General features: G+C 43.2%; 1 protein-coding gene across 1 annotated transcript in view; it reads right to left on the bottom strand.

Moving 5' to 3' along the window:
* CTNNA3 (catenin alpha 3) overlaps nucleotides 1-24451 on the bottom strand; it is a 967088-nt gene that overhangs the window by 853762 nt on the left and 88875 nt on the right. The window lies entirely within an intron of this gene.

Raw genomic sequence — 24451 nt, forward strand, 5'->3', positions numbered from 1 at the left:
GGCTGCGCTACCGGCTCCCTCCTGGGGGGTGGGGGGGTGGCCACTGACCGTGGGAGAGTGGCGGGGACAAGCCAAGGAGGAGCGGCCCATCTTCTGCAGCCGAGGCAGGGCTGCGCTACCGGCTCCCGCCCAAGGTGGGGGGCAGCCGCTGACCACGGGAGAGCAGCGGGAACCAGTAGCGCGGCCCTGCCCTGGCTGCAGAGGATGGGCCGCTCCTTCTCGGCTTGTCCCTGGCGCTCTCTCACGGTCAGCGGCCGCCCCCCAAGGTGGGAGCCAATAGCGCAGCCCTGCCCCGGCTGCAAAGGACGGGCGGAACATGGTGCCTGGGTGGGCCGCTCCTCCTCGGCTTGTCCCTGCCTCTGCCTCCTCCCCTCTGTGCCGCCTTCTGCCAGGGGAGGAGAGAGGGGAGCGGAGCGGACCGGCAGCCCAGGCTGAGCCAAACTCGTGCCAGGGCCAAGGCAAAGACCGAGGATGAGCAGGGCTGGGATCCAGCAGCAGACCAACCCCCAGCCACGGGAGTGGCGGCGATGGGAGATGAATCCACCTTGGGCCAGATCCGCAGTAAGGTAAGAGTCGGGCCGGGCGGGAGGGTCACCGGGACCCCTGGGGAACTTCTGCCTGCTGGAGCCCCAAAACTGCTGCCTCCCTCCCCAGCCCCGCACAGCACGCTGGTACCTGGAGTCTCCTTCTCTTCCCCCTCTGCAGGGGGCAAGCGACCTGGCAGAGAGGGGCAGCATCTGTCCAGCAAGCCTAGCACCTCTTCTTTGGCTCCTCCAGCCCCAGAGCTCTCTCCATTGCATGCCCCTTGGGGCTCCCAGCTGGGTGGCCTCAGGGTGCTGGTGCTGGAGTCTCCTTCTGCCTCCCCCCCTGCAGGGGGCAAGCGACCTGGCAGAGAAGGGCAGCATCTGTCCAGCAAGCCCAGCACCTTTCCTTCCTTGCATGCCCCTCGGGCTCCCAGTTGGGCAGCCTCAGTGCTGGGAAAACGCCAGCAGGGTTGGGTCCAGTGTGTATCCGAGCTCGTGGGGAGCTCTCTCACCCCAGTGACTAGCGCCTTACTTACCCAACTATAAGTTGCTGAAACAAATTGCCCCAGTTAGTGAAAAGATGTTTAAAAGATTGTCAAGTACTGAATTCAGGAAATTGTTATACTGTCAGAGATGTAGCTTTACCCAGATAATTACTTGGTTATAAACCAACTTCTTAGTGTAAAAACAACAAGGAGTCCGTGTGGCACCTTACAGACTAACAAATGTATTTGGGCATAAATAAACAGTCCGGTTTGCACCATCAGACTAGGCCTGAATAAAGACTGGGATTGGTTGGGTCATTACAAAACTTAAACCTAATTTCCCCAATACTAATTTTCCTCTACTGTTAATCACACCTTCTTGTCAACTGTCTGAAATGGGCCACTCTCATTACCACTTCAAAAGTTATTTTTCCTCCCTTGGTATCCTGCTGTTAATTGATTTGTCTCGTTAGACTGACCTCACACTTGGTAAGGCAACTCACATCTTTTCATGTATTTATACCTGCTCCTGTATTTTCCACTCCATGCATCTGATGAAGTGGGTTCTAGCCCACAAAAGGTATGCCCAAATAAATGTGTTAGTCTCTAAGGTGACACAAGGATTGCTCGTTGGTTTTGCTGATACAGACTAACATGGCTACCACTCTGAAACTCATCTTAGTGTAGAGGAAGCTGAGAAAAGCAAGTGCAATGTTGTTAAATACCAGCATTTGCAAATGCCCAAGCATGTCACTGTTGCATATCAAATGGTACATGCTAAGTGTTATAAAGCAATGTGGTTTTGCTATACCATTACAGTTCTTACCTCAAGGAGCTGTTTCGATTATTCATACAAGGGGTGAGCTGTAGATCATGGGTCATATTGAATGATGGTGTAAATCAGGGACGACTTTGATTCCATGCATCAGTACCATTATAAAGCTTATTGCTTAAGCCTTCAGCCAAAACTCTCATCAGTAGCACAAATGGTACAGAAGGCAAATTACCTTGGCCATATTTAGATATTGCTCTCCTTACATATGCCACACACCAAAACCTTGAACAGCAGTTCTTGGGAAAGGTTACACACATGCAACATGAGCCAAAACCCACAAAAGGTGGTCAGCACAAGGACATTCATTGGATCACTCAGTGAATCTGCTGGTGCTTGCTAAATATGCAGGACAGTGATGCTGTAGTGAACTCGCTATCCCATTATTGGGTTGCCCTCTCCAGCATGACCTGAAGGGAAAGGACTGGGCTATGGGTCTTCTTATGAAGAGCAGCACTTAGCCAGTAAAGGACTCAATGTGATAACCTCTACTGATAATGGGAAAGAAGTGACACAACCAGAGAACACTGGGAATCACAAGGCTTGTCAGAACAAGGACCATGTGTGATCAGATAGAAGCTATATGAAGGGCATGATGAGCAAAATGGCATGATGTGTGTCTGTAAGAGTCTGGGAAGGAGGGGTTCAGGGGAGTGGACATGAGCTGGCCCCACAGAGAAAGGCTGAAGCCAAATGAGAAGACAGTCATGCCAAGGTGGCTAGCCTGGAAGAAGCCAAAGGGGAGAGTGAGAAGCAGTAGCTGTGATTAGCAGACCTGGTGTTGGGAAAGAAGAGCTACCTGAGAAGCTAAGCCAACAGCAACTGACGAAGAGCAGAGAATAAAGGGAGAAGCTCCACTTACAAGTGGGCCCCTCTGCTATCACCCAGTAAAACTATAAGGATTCCACTTCTGGGGCATCTACAGGTAGAATTCAGGAGCGCTAAATGGTTTGGGACCTGGCTACCTGACAGGTCACCTCTTCCTATGTCCTTCTGACACAGTCAAGAGCAGTAGGGGTGTTCAAGCTGGACCCCCCATTTATATTAGAGTGTGCTGCAGGCAGGGCTTTTTCCATGAGCGATATTTGCAGTTGGGACTCACTCCCCGATGCTCTGCCAGAGTTCAGATTTGCTACCAATAAGAGCATACTGCAAGCCCATGCTCTTTTCCAGCCTTTCGGGGAGGGAATGGGATGAGGATTAAAAGGGTTTGGTGGATATTTTTATACATGTGCCATGCTTTTCCTTTTGTGTAATTATTGGAGGGAGCCTAGAGCACAGGATGGGAACATACAGAGATGTGTCATAAATCTAAATGAAATAAATGGTTTCGGAGGTAAGGATTCAGCGCTCCAATAGAGAGAAGATACTGGATAAGTGCGTACAGTAACTCTTTTCAAGAACCTGGCAATGCTGCTCTTTTATTCATTCTTATTATTACTACCTTTGGCTAGTCTGCAGTCCTCTAAGCTTCCAACATAGCAGCTGTTTTCTACCATGTGTTATCTCACAATACCTTCCCAAAATGAATCATCCTGCAGGAGGTGCTAATACTGCTTTATTCCCTGTTACTGTCTCTCTCGAAGGCTAAACAGTGTAGAAAAAAACAAAAACAACCTTTCTGCATTCTGTACTAACCTATTCCTGCAACCTCATTCCTACACCCTGCATCCCACTCCCTGTCTTATCACCACCTGCTAGTAATATGCATTTTTGTCCTCCTTGCTCGGTAGTGTGCAGAACTCTCAGCTACATGTATTATGTGGTACCTGTAATCTTTGTGCAAGACCACATATATAAAACATGTTCAGGCACTTCAGGATAAAGGGACTACATAAATGTAAGATATATGTGCTTAAGCGGAATCAAAACAAATCACTTTTACGGTCACCTCTGTGTGTATCACCATAGGAATGTATGGTACTTTAGAGAGAAAATAGGGACATGGTATCTGCCCTCAGGCAAAATAGTAACAATAGATAAACTTAGCTGTATTCATTGCAACAGACTGGTGCAAAACCCATTTTGAGGCACCTAATCTCTTTATTTTAATATCTACATTGAGTAAGAAGATTTATCTATGGGAATTCCAATTGCTAGGGTCCTTTGCCTCTTTAGGAATGAAATTTATTTGAGCTCACTGCATGATCAGGGAAGAGTGTGTATCTCATGAATATTTTTTCAAGAGTATTATTGAAAATAGGAACAGTTTTCCTTTACAAAGTTCTTATAAAATGATCCAGTGAGACTAAACAAACAGGTATGGCTAAAGAACTAAGTTATCAATTCTCTTCTAACGGGCATACACTAATGAGTTTATTAGTAATCCAGTTTAGATAGTTTAGATTTTGAAAAAAAAAGGTTCATTTTTCCCCCCTTCTGCCCTTTAAGCTTATTTATTTTGAATGAAAAATCAGCATTGCAAATACTTCAGTAGTTTTTTTCACATTACATCCCTCTGTTAAATTCAGTTGAAAACAAGAGACTAAAATATGAAATCTCCATGAATTGATATTTTTAATTTAATCTCAGTGTGATGAGCTTTCCCACTGGAAGGCTGGTAGCTCAGAACATTGCTGATGGGAAAACTTAAATGTCTTGATTTCCAATCTGTTAAGTGTTTCTTTGTTTTGACTTCATGAAGGTTTGTATTAGTTTTCTAGTTTGAAAGGAGAACAACTTGTATGCCCCATTCCACTAAGGTGCTCACCAGCATGAGGCAAAAGAGGAAGTGAGCACACAGAGAGTTCCTTCTCCCCACAAGCACATCCATGCAGCAGACATCCTTAATACACCAGTTTTCACTCCATAGGGCAAACATTCAGGGTCTGCTAGGGCTCCCAATAACACTGCAAACCCTCGAAAGGGCACACCTGGTTGAATAAAGGGCATGTGCAGGGGCCTACCATGCTCTGTTGCCCAACAGCTAGTACTGGAGCATGGTACTGGGAGAAATTCATGAAACATTCTCTTCAGTGATAGCTACTGTCACTGCTGAGCGCACAGGAAGCACAGCCCAGAGGAAGTAGTGCAGAAGAGAAAGGTGCAAAGGTAGTTTTAAAGCACATCTGCATCCCAGATTCTCTTACACTCCAAAAGCCAGCATTGTCCTCCAATGAAAGTTACAGCAGCTCACCCATATCCTCTAATAGTCTACTCCACAACTCATAGCAGGAGCACTCTGGCCATTCCCTTTATACCTCCACCATATCCCTTATAGTCCTCTACCAGGGGTTGTGCAGGGGGGCATCACAGAGCCTCTTGTGCTGGGGATAATCTCTGGTGGCTGTTTCCACTCCATTTACACCACTAGAGCATCATGAAGTGGCCAAAGATAGGGACAGAATTTGGCCCTATGGCTTTCTCTACCACACGTTGAGTACTACAGTTGCTGACCCTTCCACCCATCCCCCAATACTCCATTAGTGCTTTGTCATAATTCAGCTTCCTCCTATCTTGAATGTCTGAATACTCAGATTTGGAGAAATTCTAATCCGAATTTTAATACAACACTTTGAAACTATTAATTATGCAATTTAGATTCTACAGCATTTTTTTGAGAAGGTCACATTGTGGTAGGAAACATGAAAAAGCAATATGTAATAGCTGGGAGCCAGGATAAGGGTAGAAAGACTTGCAGCTTAGTGACTTCTTTTGTTTTTGCAATTTTCCTGCATAATGTGCAATTCCACACTTCAAAGACAAAAGACATATTTGCTTTGGCACATTACTGTTATGGCACTGAAACTTTAGCAACCATAGACTGACAAGTGAAATTCTATCACAGGCAACAGTTTTTCTGTGTTTGGTCTCTAAAAGCCAGGAAACGGTGCTCATGAATAGATCTGATTTTGCTGCAATATTTTTCAGGCTAGTTAGCATGATCAGAGCAAAAGTCACGATAAAATAGAAAATAAAAAATCAGAAGTAACAGGCAGTGTTCTGTGTTTAACGTCACCTTTTGTTTTCCATTTTCATCACAGATGGTAACAGTACATGCACTCTAGTAATAGTGAATCATTTTGAACCTATCAATTGACCTGCCAGAGTTGAGCTTTATAAACCCTGTCAAGCTCACCAAAGGATTTTTTTTTAATTGTTTTTTATAAATGATGGAGTCCTTTGTCTCAGTACTGACACCCTGCTCCCTCTCAGCTTCTCATGTAGCCCATTGTTTAATGTTATAGCTCTCAATTAACTTTGCTCATCTGTTTACCAGTACCTCTGCCTAACTGTTCACAACCAAGATACCACAACTCATGAGTATTTTGTATTTTACTTCCGCTACTGCCACCTGAATTTATCAGAAAAGGATGGAAAAATATTTTAAAACACACACCTAAAGCTACTCCAGCTGTTCTTATTGTGATGGGTAGTTATTGCCAATATCTGATTAACTCCTGAGGCTACAGTTATTTTTATGAGTCAATTGTATTTCTGTACTTGGGCCAACAGTACCTAACGGTGATCTAGTGAACATGCCTAAATATGTACCTCTACCAGTGGGAATTTGGAATACCTACAGGAAATAAAGGTCCATCTCAAATGAGAATCATGGTAAGATATGCAGGACTGCAAGTGAAAACATAAGGGAATATCACTTAGTACAGTGGCTCTCAACCTTTCCAGACTACTGTACCCCTTTCGGAAGTCTGATTTGTCTTGTGTACCCCAAGTTTCACCTAATTTAAAAACTACTTGCTTACACAATCAGACATAAAAATACAGAAGTGTCTCAGCATGCTATTACTGAAAAATTGCTTACTTTCTCATTTTACTATATAGTTATAAAATGAATCAATTGGAATAAAAATATCATACTTACATTTCAGTGTATAGTATATAGAGCAATATAAACAAGTTATTGTCGGTATGAAATTTTAGTTTGTACTGACTTTGCTAGTGCTTTTTACATAGCCTGTTGTAAAATTAGGCAAATATCTAGATGAGTTGATGTATCCCCTGGAAGAACTCTGTGTACCCTAAGGGGTACACGTATCCCTGGTTGAGAACCACTGACTTAATACACTGTACTATTCCTCTGAATGTCTTAGGAAGAAAACCACACCAGCTGGATTCAAATGAGTTTAGGATACCAAGGGTTTGGTCTGGGTTAGTGAATGTCAGCATTCTAGTGGACTGCTGAGTGACCCAACCCTAACACAAACTAACAGAGAAAAAATAGACACTTTTTGTAACTCTGACCCTCAAGGACATATGAGCCAAGAGACACAGCTTGGCACGAGGTTACACCATAAGACAAGTTGGCAGCAGCTGACCAAGACAACCCATTCTTCAGCTCTTCCTCTCGCTTAATCAGTGAACTCTGCTACTAAGTTTCAAGTCTAGCTATATTTACATTCTACTTTAATATTTGTTTTGTTTGGGATTTTATTTTCTACCTTATAACAAACTTTATATTGAAGGTACCTGGGATGGTGGTATAGATTATCAGTAAGTGCACAATCACTACTGGTTGCCTGAAGGAAGCAGATTGCTGATTTTAAGGGAGGCAGAAACAAGTGTGAGGGAATATCTCAGCTGAGACAATCAAAGACAAGGGAGCTGCAAGTCCCATCCCTCAAAGGTGCTGTGAAAAAACTAACTGAAGTCAGGGTGGGTTTGGGATAGCCCAAATAACTGACAGATTTGAAGCCTGGTAACACTCAAACTCAGAGGTCCTGCAGATGGTGACTCAGACCAGTGTGCTAAGTGTTACAGATTTAGAAAAATTAGATTATTTTAGGTGCTTTTGGCATTGTGTAAGGCACAAAATCAGTCATGGTGCCTGCCTCGAGGATCTTATCTAAACAAATTATTAGTTTCTAAAAGCAAGACAGAAAGCCACTGACTACAGGGACCCTGTTGGCCGGCAGGAATCCAGCATCAAATGGTATGTCTACACAGACTTCTGAAGCAAGCCTCCCACCAGGGTCAATAGACTCAGGATAGCAGGGCTAGAACTAGCACTCTCAAATAGCTGTATAGACAGAACTTTGAATTTGTGGCTTGGCCTAGAGCTCGGGATCTGAAGTTTATGGAGCAGGGCGGGCTTCAGAGCCCAAGGTCCAGCCTGAGCTTCAACTTCAAAACACTGCCTATTTGAGAACACTAGTCTGAATCCTGCTAGACCAAGTCTGTCAACCCCAGGCTGGAAAGGTCACTCCAAAATGCTGTCTAGACATATCCAAAGATGTCCGGCACAAATTCAGTAGGCCCAAGTCTATGGAGATGAGCTTTGCACTATTATTTGTTGGTAATAGCTCCTGATTAATTTATTGTCTATTCCCAACATTCAGAATTTGACAAATCCTGAACTATATCTATTCTGGAGGGGGAGAAAAGCCCAGAGAGGAAGTCAGTTAGAACAGAATCCCATTAATGATTGCAACTGGTTTGTCTCTGAAAGCTGAAATCTCATATATGACAGACAAAGCAAACTAAAGAGAGGAAAAAATAATCTGAAAGATATTGAGACAGTGTTGTGATAAACACTTCATACCTGTCAAAACAAACTTACCTTACTTGTAACACAGAGTTGCATAGTGTTTCTGTTAATTTAAATCACAGTATTTCAACATACTTTGTTGCTTTAATTTATGTACCTTTCCTTCTTTAACAAAAATAATACTTATCTGAACTGGAATGAACAGATTCTGTTTCTGGACATAGAACATATTGCTACAATCAGAGGGACTTCCGTTATCAAGTATTATTTTCAATCTCATTGAATTTTTAAGATTGCCCTGGGATAGATTAAATATATCTTAACATGGATAATAAACATTTTCTCCAACACATGCTGACTATTTAAAACATAATACACTTTGCTTGCTAAATATATCATATAAAATTTCCATTCCTCGAATACTTTGTTTCTTTATCAGGTAGAATCAGTGTCATAAAAGATGAACTGACTCCCCACACTATGCTCTTTTAAATGCTCCCCAGTGACCTCTCCTTTCATTGTAAGAGACATCAACAGCTTCCCAAGACTTAGTTGGAGCTGCAAAAACTCTTGTTCATGATTAACCTTATTGAGGGCTACGAAACACAAAAGGGTTTTGACCTTGCTCCGCTAGTTCCAGAAGACAGTCAGACAGCACTCAGTTCACAACTAGAAGCTGTATATTCCCTAAAAAGAAAACTCAGAAAATAGATTATGCTATCATGGAATGCTACAGTTTAGCAAGGAAGAGAAAATACTCAAAGATACAGTGAACATTAGTGTAAACTTTCATTGTTGTAATAAAAATGGGAAATGGCATTTGCAAAATGTGTACATCTTTATAAAAAGAAACAGAAAAGGAAGGAAAAAAGAGACTGTCTACCCTCCCGACTTCAGTCACAGCCAGCCACATTTGTGGGCTCTCTCTGATTATGAGCTTTCAGGAATTTCAAGTCTAATCTGGGTCTTCCACATCCCAGGAGAGGACCTTAACCATTGGACTAAAGATTATAAGGGAAGCCATCATACTTGTTATCTTCCTCTCCACCTCTAGACTTTTGTGAATCAATTCCACCTTCACTTTTGTCAAAAATGCACAAAATCAAAATGGAAAAACTGGGGTCGGGTTGAAACAAAGCATTTTTTATTTTAACCCAACTCTAATTTTTTTTTTCAATTCATCAGAAAACTTCTGGTTTTGGTTCAATCCAAAATGATTTTTTTTCCAATTTTTTTAGAATTGCCAGAGAACTGAAAAATCCTGAGACCCTCTCACCTTGCAAAGGTCCCAGAGCCCAGACTCCAGCCTGAGCCCTAATGTCTAATGATCAGGGCCACCTGCTCCTATAAGACTGAAGCACCATAATGTGGTATGGGATGCATTCTAACCATCCCTTTTTTGCAGGGGCAGAAGGAGCAGTATTATGAGAAAGGAGTGTGTGTGAATGAGATGCCTAATCCAGGCTCTGTAGGAGATAATCCAATCCTGCTTCTTCTATCTTCTCTGTGGTGTTTCTTGCTCTCTGTTTACTATTTCCTTCATGACTCTCAACCCTCTCCTCTCTCACTGAATCTCTTCTTCAATACCCCACTTTCCCCCAACAGTCCATGTTAGTTCAACAGATGTACTTTATTTTTCCCCCCATCCCCATACACTACAAGAATTTGGTCTAATTTAGAATGGAAAGACATTTATAAATATGTAGTAGTTCAACATATTCTTTTGTTCTGAGCCTTTGTCAACAGAGGAAAAAATGGCAAACAGCACAGATACAATGACTTAGACTCATCTCCAGCTGATTTATTTCTGAGAGCCAAAATCATTCTCAAACACTCCTGAACAAAGAGAATAATCATTTTAGCCTGGACTCAAAGAGGTTGTCATTTACATCAAAAGACAAGGGCACGCTCCATAAGTTCCCATTGATCTGCAAAGTCAGAAGATGCCAGGTGCCCATGGCAGTCTATTGGTTAAATATAGACCAAGAGAAGCCTGGAGCTAATAAATTATTCCTCAGCAATAGGACTAACTGCAATTAATGAAAATTACTACAGAGGGTTTCAGGAGATATAGATTATTTCTGCAAAGAGAAAACAGCATAAATAAAAAAGATGGCTTGATATTTCATGTTTATTGTTTTTCTTTCCAGGGTGGTTGAGAGTTTTAAAGAATTTTTATTGTTACTGGGGACGCTGAGGGAGGAGGAATTGTTTTGGAACCTTCTTGGCTGAGTTATTCTTTTAGACTTTCCTCAAACATAGACTGTTTTCCATTTCTCCAGAGCAGAATACTGTTCAGGAGGTAAAGTGCAGTTACAACTAAAGATATTAAAGCAAACCAAAGGAAACCTGACTGTTCTTACAACAGAAGATAACTGTGCTGGAAGTCTGCTAATACAACCAAGGGAAGACCATTCAAAAGTTTCCTATAGCCCCATTGTAAATTATTCAACAGTAATAATCCTGTCATCTTAATAACACTTCATATAACTATCAGAGGGGTAGCCGTGTTAGTCTGGATCTGTAAAAGCAGCAAAGAGTCCTGTGGCACCTTATAGACTAACAGACGTTTTGGAGCATGAGCTTTCGTGGGTGAATACCCACTTCGTCGGATGTGGTATTCACCCATGAAAGCTCATGCTCCAAAACGTCTGTTAGTCTATAAGGTGCCACAGGACTCTTTGCTGCTTTTACTTCATATAATTGTGTGCTGGCGGTGAACAAAACCTGCACTGAAAGTATGATGTAAGCAATTTAGTTTTTAGACACTTCATTCACTGAAACAGCTCCTTTATGATTCAATAGATGGCCAGAAATGTATCCCTTTATTTATACTGGTTTAAAATCATAACATTGAAACTGAAACTACTCCAGATTTACACCAGCATAAGTAAGATCAGCATCTGGCACAGAGCATCCAGCTATTCAGTCAGCAAAATAAAAAAAAGTTGAAATGAGTTCTCCTTATCATAGCAATTCTCATAACTATACTCCCATGGACCACCAGTGGTCTGCAGATTTCTTGAGGTGGATTTACAGGAACAACCAATGAAAAAGAAAATGGTACAGGAAAATGGTACACAAGACAGTCTCTTACAAAGTGGCCCAAAAGTGAACAGCTGGAGAATCAGTGTCACATCTGTTATCCTTGATTGTTTTCTTAAAATTTTGTGTTCTCCACCTGCAGCACTCTGTTACTAACAGTCACATACAGGCAAGCCTTGCCTATCCAGAATACAGACTACTTGAATTAAGAAATGTCTCGCTAAAATCACAGTTCCAATCTTCTGAAATACCAGTTTTCAAAATGTTATAATTCTCCACTAATCCATTTAGGTAATGGGGATTTCATCCACATGTAGTACAATAAAGTCACACAGCACTTTACAAGAAAGTGTAAGACCGGTTTCCTGTGCTGAAGAGCTTATGACCTAAGGACCTAATCCTCCCCCTACTGAAGTCATTGACAAATTCCCATTAATCTCAGTGGTGTAGGAACAGGACCTAAGATAGACAAGGAAAAAAACCAACACACAAAACACAAGACCTCTGCCTCATTCAGTGAATATACTAGATTCACAAAAAAGCAGAATTAAGTGAACGCTGACAACCATAAATCTAGATTCCTCAATATTTGAGTGCTTGACTTGCAACCGAAGTAATTTTCTTTTATTGTAGTAAATTAAATACAAAAATTACTGAAGTACAGTGCATTAGATTCTGTAAAAAACAGTTTGTGCCCCGAGGATCCTACAGTTTAAGACAGAAAATACACAGGTAAATTCCTTCTTATCCTATGTATTTAGAGCAGAGAACAGATTTACATTTTAAATTTAAACTAGTCAGTGCCCTCTAAGAAACATTAGGAGCATGATGGAGCATCCAACAAATTCAGCAGAGTGGGGGTAAGTTTTTTTTTAAAACTTTTCATTTCCAATATTACAGCACATTAATTCATTGCTATTAAATAGGGCTGGACAAATGATTCAAGTAGAAATCCAAATCCACCTGTCCCAATCACATTAGAGTCCATCAAATCCAACCCAAACTGCAAATCCAGCTCAGCACAGGGACAGGAAAGACCCTTCCCTCCAGACAGACATCAGTGGAGGCATCAGAAATAGGCCAGCCCCTTGCTCTACAGCTGACCAAGTTTTCTTTTGTTTACAAACCCTCTATATGGGTGATACTGACAAAAAAAATGGTCTTAATCTTGCTGCTTCTTAGCCTGGATGATGGATGAGTCAGTGCAACACTGACTGCCTTAAACATGCAGTAACACAGCCCAGAAAATCCTCCCAAACAAATGGGAGCAAATGTTCCAGAGCCTTTTCCTCAGAAAGAAAGCAGACAGGAGAGGAAGCTAGATTTGGGGTTATCTACTTCTGATATCTGAACAGCACATTGTTAAAATGCTGAAACCAAAGGAAAACAGCATATTCTGGAGCAAATGACTTTCACTGCATGAACTGATCATGGAATAATTAGCTTGAAGCCATTATGCAATGTTGCCTACAGTTTCATAGAATCATAGAATCATAGAATCTCAGGGTTGGAAGGGACCTCAGGAGGTCATCTAGTCCAACCCCCTGCTCAAAGCAGGACCAAACCCAACTAAATCATCCCAGCCAGGGCTTTGTCAAGCCTGACCTTAAAAACCTCTAAGGAAGGAGTTTCCACTACCTCCCTAGGTAACCCATTCCAGTTCTTCACCACCCTACTAGTGAAAAAGTTTTTCCTAATATCCAGCCTAAACCTCCCCCTCTGCAACTTGAGACCATTACTCCTTGTCCTGTCATCTTCTACCACTGAGAACAGTCTAGATCCATCCTCTTTGGAACCCCCTTTCAGGTAGTTGAAAACAGCTATCAAATCCCCCCTCATTCTTCTCTTCTGCAGACTAAACAATCCCAGTTCCCTCAGCCTCTCCTCATAAGTCATGTGCTCCAGCCCCCTAATCATTTTTGTTGCTCTCCGCTGGACTCTCTCCAATTTATCCACATCCTACTTGTAGTGTGGGGCCCAAAACTGGACACAGTACTCCAAATGAGGCCTCACCAGTGCTGAGTAGAGGGGAATGATCACATCCCTTGATCTGCTGGAAATGCCCCTACTTATACAACCCAAAATGCCATTAGCCTTCTTGGCAACAAGGGCACACTCTTGACTCATATTCAACTTTTCATCCACCGTAACCCCTAGGTCCTTTTCTGCAGAACTGCTGCCCAGCCATTCGGTCCCTAGTCTGTAGCAGTGCATGGGATTCTTCCGTCCTAAGTGCAGGACTCTGCACTTGTCCTTGTTGAACCTCATCATATTTCTTTTGGCCCAATCCTCTAATTTGTCTAGGTCCCTCTGTATCCTAGCCCTACCCTCCAGCGTATCAACCACTCCTCCCAGTTTAGTGTCATCTGCAAACTTGCTAAGGGTGCAGTCCACACCATCCTCCAGATCGTTAATGAAGATATTGAATAAAACCGGCCCCAGCACCGACCCTTGGGGCACTCCACTTGATACCGGCTGCCAACTAGACATGCAACCATTGATCACTACCCGTTGAGCCCGACCATCTAGCCAGTTTTCTATCCACCTTACCGTCCATTCATCCAGCCCATACTTCTTTAACTTGCTGGCAAGAATACTGTGGGAGACTGTATCAAAAGCTTTGCTAAAGTCCAGAAATAGTACATCCACTGCTTTCCCCTCATCCACAGAGCCGGTTATCTCGTCATAGAAGGCAATTAGGTTAGTCAGGCATGACTTGCCCTTGGTGAATCCATGCTGACTGTTCCTGATCACTTTCCCCTCCTTTAAGTGGTTCAGGATTGATTCCTTGAGGACCTGTTCCATGATTTTTCCAGGGACTGAGGTGAAACTGACTGGCCTGTAGTTCCCTGGATCTTCCTTCTTCCCTTTTTTAAAGATGGGCACTACATTAGCTTTTTTCCAGTCATCCGGGACCTCCCCCGATCGCCATGATTTTTCAAAGATAATGGCCAATGGCTCTGCAATCTCATCGGCCAACTCCTTTAGCACCCTCGGATGCAGCGCATCCGGCCCCATGGACTTGTGCTCGTCCAGCTTTCCTAAATAGCCCCGAACTACTTCTTTCTCCACAGAGAGCTGGTCACCTCCTCCCCATACCGTGCTGCAGAGTGCAGCTGTCTGGGAGCTGACCTTGTCTGTGAAGACAGGCAAAAAAAGCATTGAGTACACTAGCTTTCTCCACATCCTCTGTCACTAGGTTCCCTCCCTCATTCAGCAAGGGGCCCACACTTTCCTTGACTTTCTTCCTGTTGCTAACATACCTAAAGAAACCCTTCTTGTTACTCCTAACATCTCTGGCTAGCTGCAACTCCATGTGTGATTTGGCCTTCCTGATTTCACACCTGCATGCCTGAACAATACTTTTATACTCCTCCCTGGTTATTTGTCCAATCTTCCACTTTTTGTAAGCTGTTCTTTTGTGTTTAAGACGAGCAAGGATTTCACTGGTAAGCCAAGCTGGTCGCCTGCCATATTTACTTTTCTTCCTACACATCGGGATGGTTTGTTCCTGCAACCTCAATAAGGTTTCTTTGAAATACAGCCAGCTTTCCTCGACTCCTTTCCCCGTCATGTTATTCTCCCAGGGGACCTTGCCCATCAGTTCCCTGAGGGAGTCGAAGTCTGCTTTTCTGAAGTCCAGGGTCTCTGTTCTACTGCTTTCCCTTTTTCCTTGTGTCAGGATCCTGAACTCGACCATCTCATGGTCACTGCCTCCCAGGTTCCCATCCACTATTGCTTCCTCTACTATTTCTTCCCTGTTTGTGAGCAGCAGGTCAAGAAGAGCTTTTCCCCTAGTTGGTTCCTCCAGCACTTGCACCAGGAAATTGTCCCCTACACTTTCCAGAAACTTCCTAGATTGTCTGTGCACTGCTGTATTGCTCTCCCAGCAGATATCGGGGTGATTAAAGTCACCCATGAGAACCAGGGCCTGTGATCTAGCAACTTCTGTTAGTTGCTGGAAGAAAGCCTCGTCCACCTCATCCCCTTGGTCCGGTGGTCTGTAGCAGACTCCCACCACGACATTACCCTTGTTGTTCATACTTCTAAATTTAATCCAGAGACACTCAGGTTTTTCTGCAGTTTCATACTGGAGCTCTGAGCAGTCATACTGCTCTCTTACGTACAACGCAACTCCCCCACCTTTTCTGCCCTGCCTGTCCTTCCTGAACAGTTTATATCCATCCATGACAGTACTCCAATCATGTGAGTTATCCCACCAAGTCTCTGTTATTCCAATTACATCATAATTCCCTGACTGTGCCAGGACTTCTAGTTCTCCCTGCTTGTTCCCCAGGCTTCTTGCATTTGTGTATAGGCACTTAAGATAACTCGCTGATTGTCCCGCTTTCTCAGTCTGAGACAGGAGTCCTCCCCTCTTGCAGTCTCCTGCTTGTGCTTCCTCCCGGTATCCCACTTCCCCACTTACCTTGGGGCTTTGATCTCCTTCCCCCGGTGAACCTAGTTTAAAGCCCTCCTCACTAGGTTAGCCAGCCTGCTTGCAAAGATGCTCTTCCCTCTCTTCGTGAGGTGGAGCCCATTTCTGCCTAGCAATCCTTCTTCTTGGAAGATCATCCCATTGTCAAAGAATCCAAACCCTTCTCTCCGACACCATCTGCGTAGCCATTCGTTGATTTCCACGATTCGACGGTCTCTACCCTGGCCTTTTCCTGCCACAGGGAGGATAGACGAGAACACCACTTGCACCTCAAACTCCTTTATCCTTCTTCCCAGAGCCACGTAGTCTGCAGTGATACGCTCAAGGTCATTCTTGGCAGTATCATTGGTGCCCACGTGGAGAAGCAGGAAGGGGTAGCGATCCGAGGGCTTGATGAGTCTCGGCAGTCTCTCCGTCACATCGTGAATCCTAGCCCCTGGCAAGCAGCACACCTCTCGGTTTTCCCGGTCAGGGCGGCAGATAGATGACTCAATCCCCCTGAGGAGAGAGTCCCCGACCACCACCACCCTCCTCCTCTTCTTGGGAGTGGTGGTCATGGAACCCCCATCCCTAGGACAGCGCATCTCATGCCTTCCAATCAGTGGAGTCTCCTTCTGCTCTGTTCCCTCAGGTGTATCATCCACTCCACTCTCTGCACTAGTACCTGTGGAGAGAACATGAAAACGGTTGCTCACCTGTATCTGTGTTTCTGGTACGTGGATGTTTCTGGTACTCTTTCCCCTTCTGGAAGTCACATGCCGCCACTTATCCTCGCTGGCCTTCTGTCCCCGCTGCGTAGCCTGCTCTGAATCTTCAGAACATTGTGCCCGCTGCAGCTGATCCTGACGTCTATCCAGGAAATCCTCATTTTCTTTTATGGAATGCAGGGTTGTTATTCGTTTCTCCAGACCTTGAATCTTCTCTTCCAAGATGGAGATCAGCTTGCACTTTGTACAGACAAAATCGCTCCTATCCTGTGGAAGGAAGACAAACATGGCGCGTCCTGTGCAGGTCACAACGGCGGATTGCTCAGCATCCATGGTCTCTTCCTTCTAAGAGCTCTCTCCAGGCGAACTCCCAGGCAAACTCCTTCTGTTTGCCTCTCTGCTGTTCGCTGTTATGACATTGCAATGTACCGAATTGCAATATGACGCATCTTACAGGTAGGTACCCAAAAAAGGCGGCTATTGTTTAAAGATAAAACTACATCTCTAATCCTGCATTGGAATTTACCACCACAGATTTCTGCACCTGTGCATTTATCTAGATATTCTCACTACTTTAAAAATCTATCTCAAATGCTAAAATAACCATCTGTGTAGCTACACTTTATTTCTATTACATTAAAAAAACTGTTAGACAACATTCCATCTACCCCTAAACAGATTGTGTCCAATTTGTTATTTCACTTCTGGACTCTTGATCTGTCTTGAATTTCATAGCCTAGTTATCCACTCATCATGTTCCTTTGTACCTCCTAATCTGTGGGCTTGTGTACAGTATTTTAAAACTGCATTTAAAAGATAATTGACTTAATTACACTCATCTTCACAATTAAAAACATACTAAAAATGCACTGTCATTTGTTTTTGCCAACATGCATTTACTCTGCTCATGTACACGGTGCAATTTTCTTCCAATTATACCACAGAGGGGAAAGTAGTATCTAGTTTCCTTTTAAAAACAGTTTGCTTTTTTCCTGAGTGTAGATGCAACTATGTTCTATGGCAACTAAAGTTAGAAAAAGATAAAACCATGGTTTTAAAGAAACTAAAAAGTATATTATATGAAGTCAACATTCAAAGCTAAATTGCAGCCATTAACTCTAAACATAAGGAAGAAACGTTATCTTCTTCAAGTAACTGTTGGCGAAATGATAACACTATAAAATGGCAAACAGTGCAAAAGACAGGTGGCAAAAGCAATTGAAATAGGATAAATTTGTTATACTGTACTGGATCCCTCCTTCCATTGCTCTCCATGGCCAACATCCAGAATGGAGCTCACTGCTAGGAAAAATATTACATTTGGGCTGCAGCCATTTTTTTCATTTTATTTTATTTCTCTTCTACTTGAATACAAATTTAGCAGCTAGGAAATAACTGCCCTCATCAACATTACAATCTCAAGGAACTTGTTCTGGTCAGTCATCATCATCATCATGTTCCCATTATGCCTCCTCCACTCCTGTCTGTTTCTGGCAAGTCTTTCAATGGTTCCCCAGCTTTTTCAGCTCGGCTTTCACAGCTCTTCACAACATTGTTTTTGAGCGGCCTCATTTTCGCTTGCCTTCAAGTGTCCATCCTTTTGCTATTCTGGTGATGGAATCAGTTTCCATCCGAAGCACATGGCCAATCCATCTTCAGTGCTTCCTGATGGTGCTTGTATATTTTTGGCTGCACTGTGTGAATAGGTCTTGGTTTGAGATTTTCTGGGCCAAAAGATATGGAGGATTTTTCTGAGGCAGGTTGTATGGAATTAAGATAGTTTGGGCACGTCATACTTTCTTATTCCCCAGCATTTTGCACTATAAAGTATTGTTGAAAGAACACAGCTCTGATAAATCTTTAGTTTGATTTAGGTGCTGTATTTTCATGATTTCCAGACTGTATTTAAGCTCCTGACTTTACTGATTCTGTTCCGGATGTCCTAGCTTGTTCCACCGTCCTGGCTGATGGTGCTGCCCAAGTATGTGAATGTTTCTACATTGGTGAGAACATGATCCTCTATCCATACTGGTGATGTTGAGTACAGCTCTGCAAAGCAGTTCTCAAGAGCCTGACTATTTGAAGTTAGATTTTACCCTTGGGTAGAGGACAGCAGAGGATTCATTCTAGGGCCAGCAGAGAGGGAAGAGTCTCCTTTCTCAGCCTCCTATTTTAAAGAATCCATGACATTTCCATGGTTCAGAAACTACAGAGCATCTATTTTAATAATTCTGATTAAAAGCTTCAAGAAACAAAAGGCAGTTTTATTTGTTCATTTTTCTCTTATACAATGGAGTGAGCACAGAATAAGTGATACACAGGCACCATTCACAACCCCATACTCCACTCACAATTCCAGAACTATAAAATGTTTCTACCAAAATGATGGGCAGTGAAATAAATAACAATGTTGTCATTTATAGTATCGCTGTTAAGCATCAAAATAAGTGCTCTATAGAGACAAATATGGCTGTTTTCCCTTTTCAGAGCTATTGTTTCAAACTGCTTTTGTACAAACTTTTTGACATTTTTGAACTTTTTTCCTCCTGCTGATGATAGCTCATCTCAATTGATTAGACTTTTCCTGTTGTTATGCATACTTCCACCTTTTCATGTTCTCTGTATGTATAAATATCTCCTGTCTGTATGTTCCATTTTATGCATCCGAAGAAGTGAGCTGTAGCTCACGAAAGCTCATGCTAAAATAAATTTGTTAGTCTTTAAGGTGCCACAAGTACTCCTGTTCTTTTTGCGGATACAGACTAACACGGCTGCTACTCTGAAACCTGTTACTAGTAGTGTACAGTAGGGAGTCTCACATGCATCTTGCATGCCCTTCTCCACTCCCATCCCCATCCCCTTAGGTATAAAGAGCCTGGTGACCCCAACCGCCACTCAGTTCCTTAGAGCTGCCTTAGGCAACAAGTCACAACAACGCAGTGCCCTTCTGCAATTTGTTACTTTGTAATTAGCATAGCAATCAATTTGTTTATAGTTAGTCATTAGTGTAGCTGCTACTGTTTCATTTAGCCCATTAGCAGTAGGCCAGGTTTAAGAGAGATATCATGTGAATGCACAGAGCAGAGCTTATGGCAAAGCCTTAGTCTACACTACAGACCTATATTTGTTTAACTATGTCACTCAGGGGTGTGAAAAATCCACATCCCTGAGCAACGTAGTTATACTGACCTAACCCCCTGTGTAGATAACGCTATGTTGATGAGGGAGCTTCTCTCACCAAACACAGCTACCACCTCTTGGGGAGGTGGATTAACTACACTGACTGGAGAAGCTCTCCTGTCAGCGTAGGAGCATCTTCACTTAAGTGCTACAGTGGTGCAGGTGCACTGGTGCAGCTGTGCCAATGCAGTGTTTTAAGTGTAGACCTGCATAGGTCTCCTACCTAGTTTCAAGTTATGCCCCTCCTGTTTGGGGGTGTGAGGTATTCCTCTCACTGACATCCACAACAGATGCCTTTACTGTTGGGCTGAAGAGCATAATCATCTAAGTCCTATTTGCAAGTGTTTGAAGAAGTGCATACAAAAAGACAAGAGACCAAACTGAAGCTTTTACTCAGGGGAAAATAAATCCAGGAGGGATATGTTGGCCTCTTAACTACAGACCTGGGACAGTGACTTCATTCCTGATTCATCCTTCAAGCACTCCTATCACCAGAGACAGGACACCAAGGTCAAGTGCAATTGAGCTGAGATATACTATTATATATACATACACATACATCAGAGCAGTCAGGGACCCCTGCAGTCTGAGGACAGAGACCCTGACTCCAATGCAGTTCCATGGCACTGAGCCCTGTCTCCAGTGCTGGGCATGAGGAGGAGTGCTTCAAAGGAGCCACTGCTGCCAAAGGAGGAAAAAGTGGTACTGTAATTCTCAATGCAACACCACAGCAAGAAGAGGGTATAGAGATCATTTTCTTCACCATGAAGAGCTCAAGGACCTAAGGGCTCAAAGGGGCATGTCTCTCACTTCAGCAACAGAGCACTCAGGATGGTCTACCCAAGCACCTCTTTGTAGGCACAGTCAGCATTAATAAACCGTGCTCTGCCCTGGCATTCTCAGCCTCTGAGGAATCTTCAAATGCACAGGAGACACCTGCATCATTCTCAGCACAGATCTCTCTTCATAATAATTTTTCAGCACCAAGAGGTTTTTTTGCATCCTCACCAGTCCTTAGGGTCACTCCAGAACCCGACTCACCAATTCAGCAAGTTTCTCCAATTTTGGTGCCATCTAGATCTCCTCCACCGAAAGAAGGAAGGGTTTCTGAGATGAAAATTTCTCTGAGTCAGCATGTCAGAAAATTAAGGATGCAAGTCCCACTCAAATCTGCTATTATGGCTCCTGCATGGGAGGTTTTCTCATCCAAAGACTCAGATTCTTCTTCAGAATCTGACAAGTCCTTTACCAGAAAGGAAACCATATCTTGGAAAGAAAAGATGACTAGGGAGGAATATGGGAAAGTACCTCAAATGTCCCATTCCCATATAGTCTGCAACCATAGTCACATTGTTCCTCATGGTCACAATACCCAGGAAATCAAGGACAAGTTCTCCCACAACATAGAGCATCTATTTGCAAATCACCTGTTACAAATTCTCAATCTCATCACTCTCCTCATCAAGTTCAAGAGTGAGAGGAAAAATAAATCTCAAGTGATTGAGTAATACCTGTTCATCAGAATAATCCTTCTGATCCTCCACTTTCTTCTTCCTTGCCTGACAAAACCAGTTCACATGTTACAGTGACATCAGCTGATGATTTAAAAACCTTTCAGAATTATTGAAGCACATGGCAAAAAAGCCACTGGAAAAATCAATTGGAGATAGGCCAGGAAAAAAAGTGTATAAGCTGTTTGATATTCTGCAACCAACATCCTAAGCAGAGTTGCACTTCCTATTAATGAAGGGATATGGAATCCAGCTAAAAAGGACTACTCTTGCCTCCATGTTACCTACTTCAGAATGTACTGATCATAAATATCAAGTACCCTCCAAAGGTTTTGAGTATTTTTATATTTATCCAGCTCCCTTTGTTGGTTCTTACTGCTGCCAGTGCAAAATCTAGAGAGATAAGGTGGGTGAAGTAATATCTTTTATTGGACCAACTTCCAATAAAAGCTTCAGATCTGGGAAACTAACTCAGAAGGCAGGTCTACACTTAAAATGCTGCAGCGGTGCTGCTGCAGCGCTTTAATATAATATATAAAAATATATCTAAACACTCAGGGAAATCAACTCCCAAAGAGCAAGAACCCAAATTACTTTATCTTTTTGAGAAGCACATCTATTCATCAGTCCCTTTACAGGTCAGGACAGTGAATTATCAGGCCATGCTATCGACACATAATTACTGGCAGTGAGCTAGATCGTCCGATTTTTAAGACCAAGTTACCCTCAGAGTTTAGAAATAAGTCTAAATAAATCTGTGAAGAAGGTGTCAAGACCAACCAACTGCTAAAACATCACTTCAAATTGCATTAGATGCTGCTGATTCAGATTTTCATTCAATGGCTACAGGTATGAACTCATCATTGCTATCAGCATCAGATTTAGATAGAGAAAGGTGGTCAACCACTGAAGGTTATTTGACACTAAACTGGGAGAAGTGGTAGACACGCTGGAGGGTAGGGATAGGATACAGAGGGACCTAGACAAATTAGAGGATTGGGCCAAAAGAAATCTGATGAGGTTCAACAAGGACAAGTGCAGAGTCCTGCACTTAGGACGGAAGAATCCCACGCACTGCTACAGACTAGGGACCGAATGGCTAGGCACCAGTTCTGCAGAAAAGGACCTAGGGGTTACAGTGGACGAGAAGCTGGATATGAGTTGACAGTGTGCCCTTGTTGCCAAGAAAGCTAAAGGCATTTGGGGCTATATAATTAGGGGCATTGCCTGCAGATGGAGGGACATGATCATTCCCCTCTATTTGACATCAGTGAGGCCTCATCTGGAGTACTGTGTCCAGTTGGGTCAGACATAGAGACATCAGATTTGGTATGATGATTGAGGATCTTGGACTAGTCTACAAGGTAAATAGGTATATATCCTTACCTTATTTCCAGGAGGTTTGGGTGGCAATCTATACAAAACTATGGGTCTCTCAGGTCATCAGGGACAGTTATGCCATTCGATTTCAATCCCTGACTCCCACCCATCCCCTCTTCCCATTTCTTCTTCAGGGACCATTCTCATGAGTGTGCCATGTGTCAGCAGATGATAACTTAATCAAGTTGGAAGCAACAGAGTTACTGCCCAGAGGGGGTTGACTCCATGGGTGCTCCAGCCCTGAAGCATCCACAGAAAAAAAAAAGAGTGCTCAGCACCCACCGGCAGCCCTGCAGATCAGCTCCTCCCTCACAGTGCCTCCCACTGGCAATATCACCGATCAGCTCCTCTTCCTCCTCTCCAGTACCTCCCGGCTGTTCAGCAGTGTGCAGGAGGTGCTAGAGAAGAGGGGGAGGAGCAGGGGTGGAAGAGTCAGGGGAGGGGGCAGAATAGGGTAGGAAGAGGTGGGGCAGGGGCAGAGTTGGGGCTGAAAGCGGCAGGGCAGGGGGTGAAAAGAGGTGGCACAGGGTGGGGGCGTGGGGGAAGGGGTATATTTGGGGCAGGGCCTGGAGTGGAGCGGGGGTCAAACAACTCAGGGAGGAACTCAGGAAGTTGATGCCTATGTTACTTTAGAGGTATACCATATTGAAGAAAAATGGGGCTTTGCACCCAATTCTAGATCTCAGGAATCTCAAATATTTTCAGCACATTCTATGGTAACTCTTACTTTAATTGTTCATGATCTAGACCCATGGATTGGTTCATTACCCTCAACTTATAGGACACTTATTTTCATACTGTCTAGGACTGTTCATTATAATTATGTTTTATTCCTAATTTTAGTCCTTTGTGTTTCATATTTTATTTTTATGTACCCTTGTGTATCATTACTTTTAGTAGAATGTGTTTTGCTTTTGCAAAATCAATAAAAATACAAAATTAAAAACATCTTTTACAGAAGGCTGTAAGAACAGAAGATATTTTTCAAATCTGAAAGGATCATCTGATCAAAGATGCCTACATTTTAAGTTGACCTTCCCAATTTTCAAACCTCTTATTCTTCACCTTTTCCTGAAGCATACTTAAATACCTCCCTTAAAGAATGTATCACATACCCTGGAGATCAGAATGACCCCTCTCTAATAAATACATATTTATTCAGAAAACTATAAGCTGTTCAAAATAATTCTAATCCGTAGAGTAAATACATAGTTTAATGATTAAAAAACCATGTCTGACCGATCATCTGGATTCTGTACAGGGTGGTTTAAAAAAAGGGTATTAATTCCCACTGACAGCTCCACTCAGAGGTCAGCTGGGGAACAGAGGCATGGAGCCATGTGCGTAAGAAAAATGGACAGGAATGGAGGTCCCCGCATAAAAATACAACAGCAGTCAGAGTTTGAAGTCTCCTTGAATATAGTCCTTTCTCCCAGCCACAGAAATTCCTGCAAGAGCACCGGTTATTCTACAAGGTTATTTCTATTTAGAATTCCAACTATAGGCTGTGAGCTACAGATGCTCAGCGCCTTTGAAAATCATGACATTTTGCTGTCTAAATCCATCTGTGATCCAAACCCTCTGAGGCCCCCTGTTGGAGGCTTCATGGCCCTGCCACTCCCCACCCCAAAAAAGGTGGTCAAGAGGGTCCACCAACCTGCCTAGAGTGGCTCTGTGGGATATAGCCAATCAGGTATAATTGTATAAGAAGAGCTGCAGTTCAGTTCTGTGCTGGAGCTGTATGAGAGTGGATGGTGTGTGGCTGGCTGACAGAGCCACAGAACCTGGACAGATCAATGCTGCAAGAAGCTGGGGAGAATGAGCAGGAGCCCTGAACTGGTTGCTGGGACTCCATTAGGACAAGGCCCTGAGGTAAGGGTGAGGATGGTGCAGGGCTGTGG

The sequence above is a fragment of the Mauremys mutica genome, chromosome 7 (genome assembly GCF_020497125.1).
Source record: "Mauremys mutica isolate MM-2020 ecotype Southern chromosome 7, ASM2049712v1, whole genome shotgun sequence".
Classification (NCBI taxonomy): Eukaryota; Metazoa; Chordata; order Testudines; family Geoemydidae; genus Mauremys; species Mauremys mutica.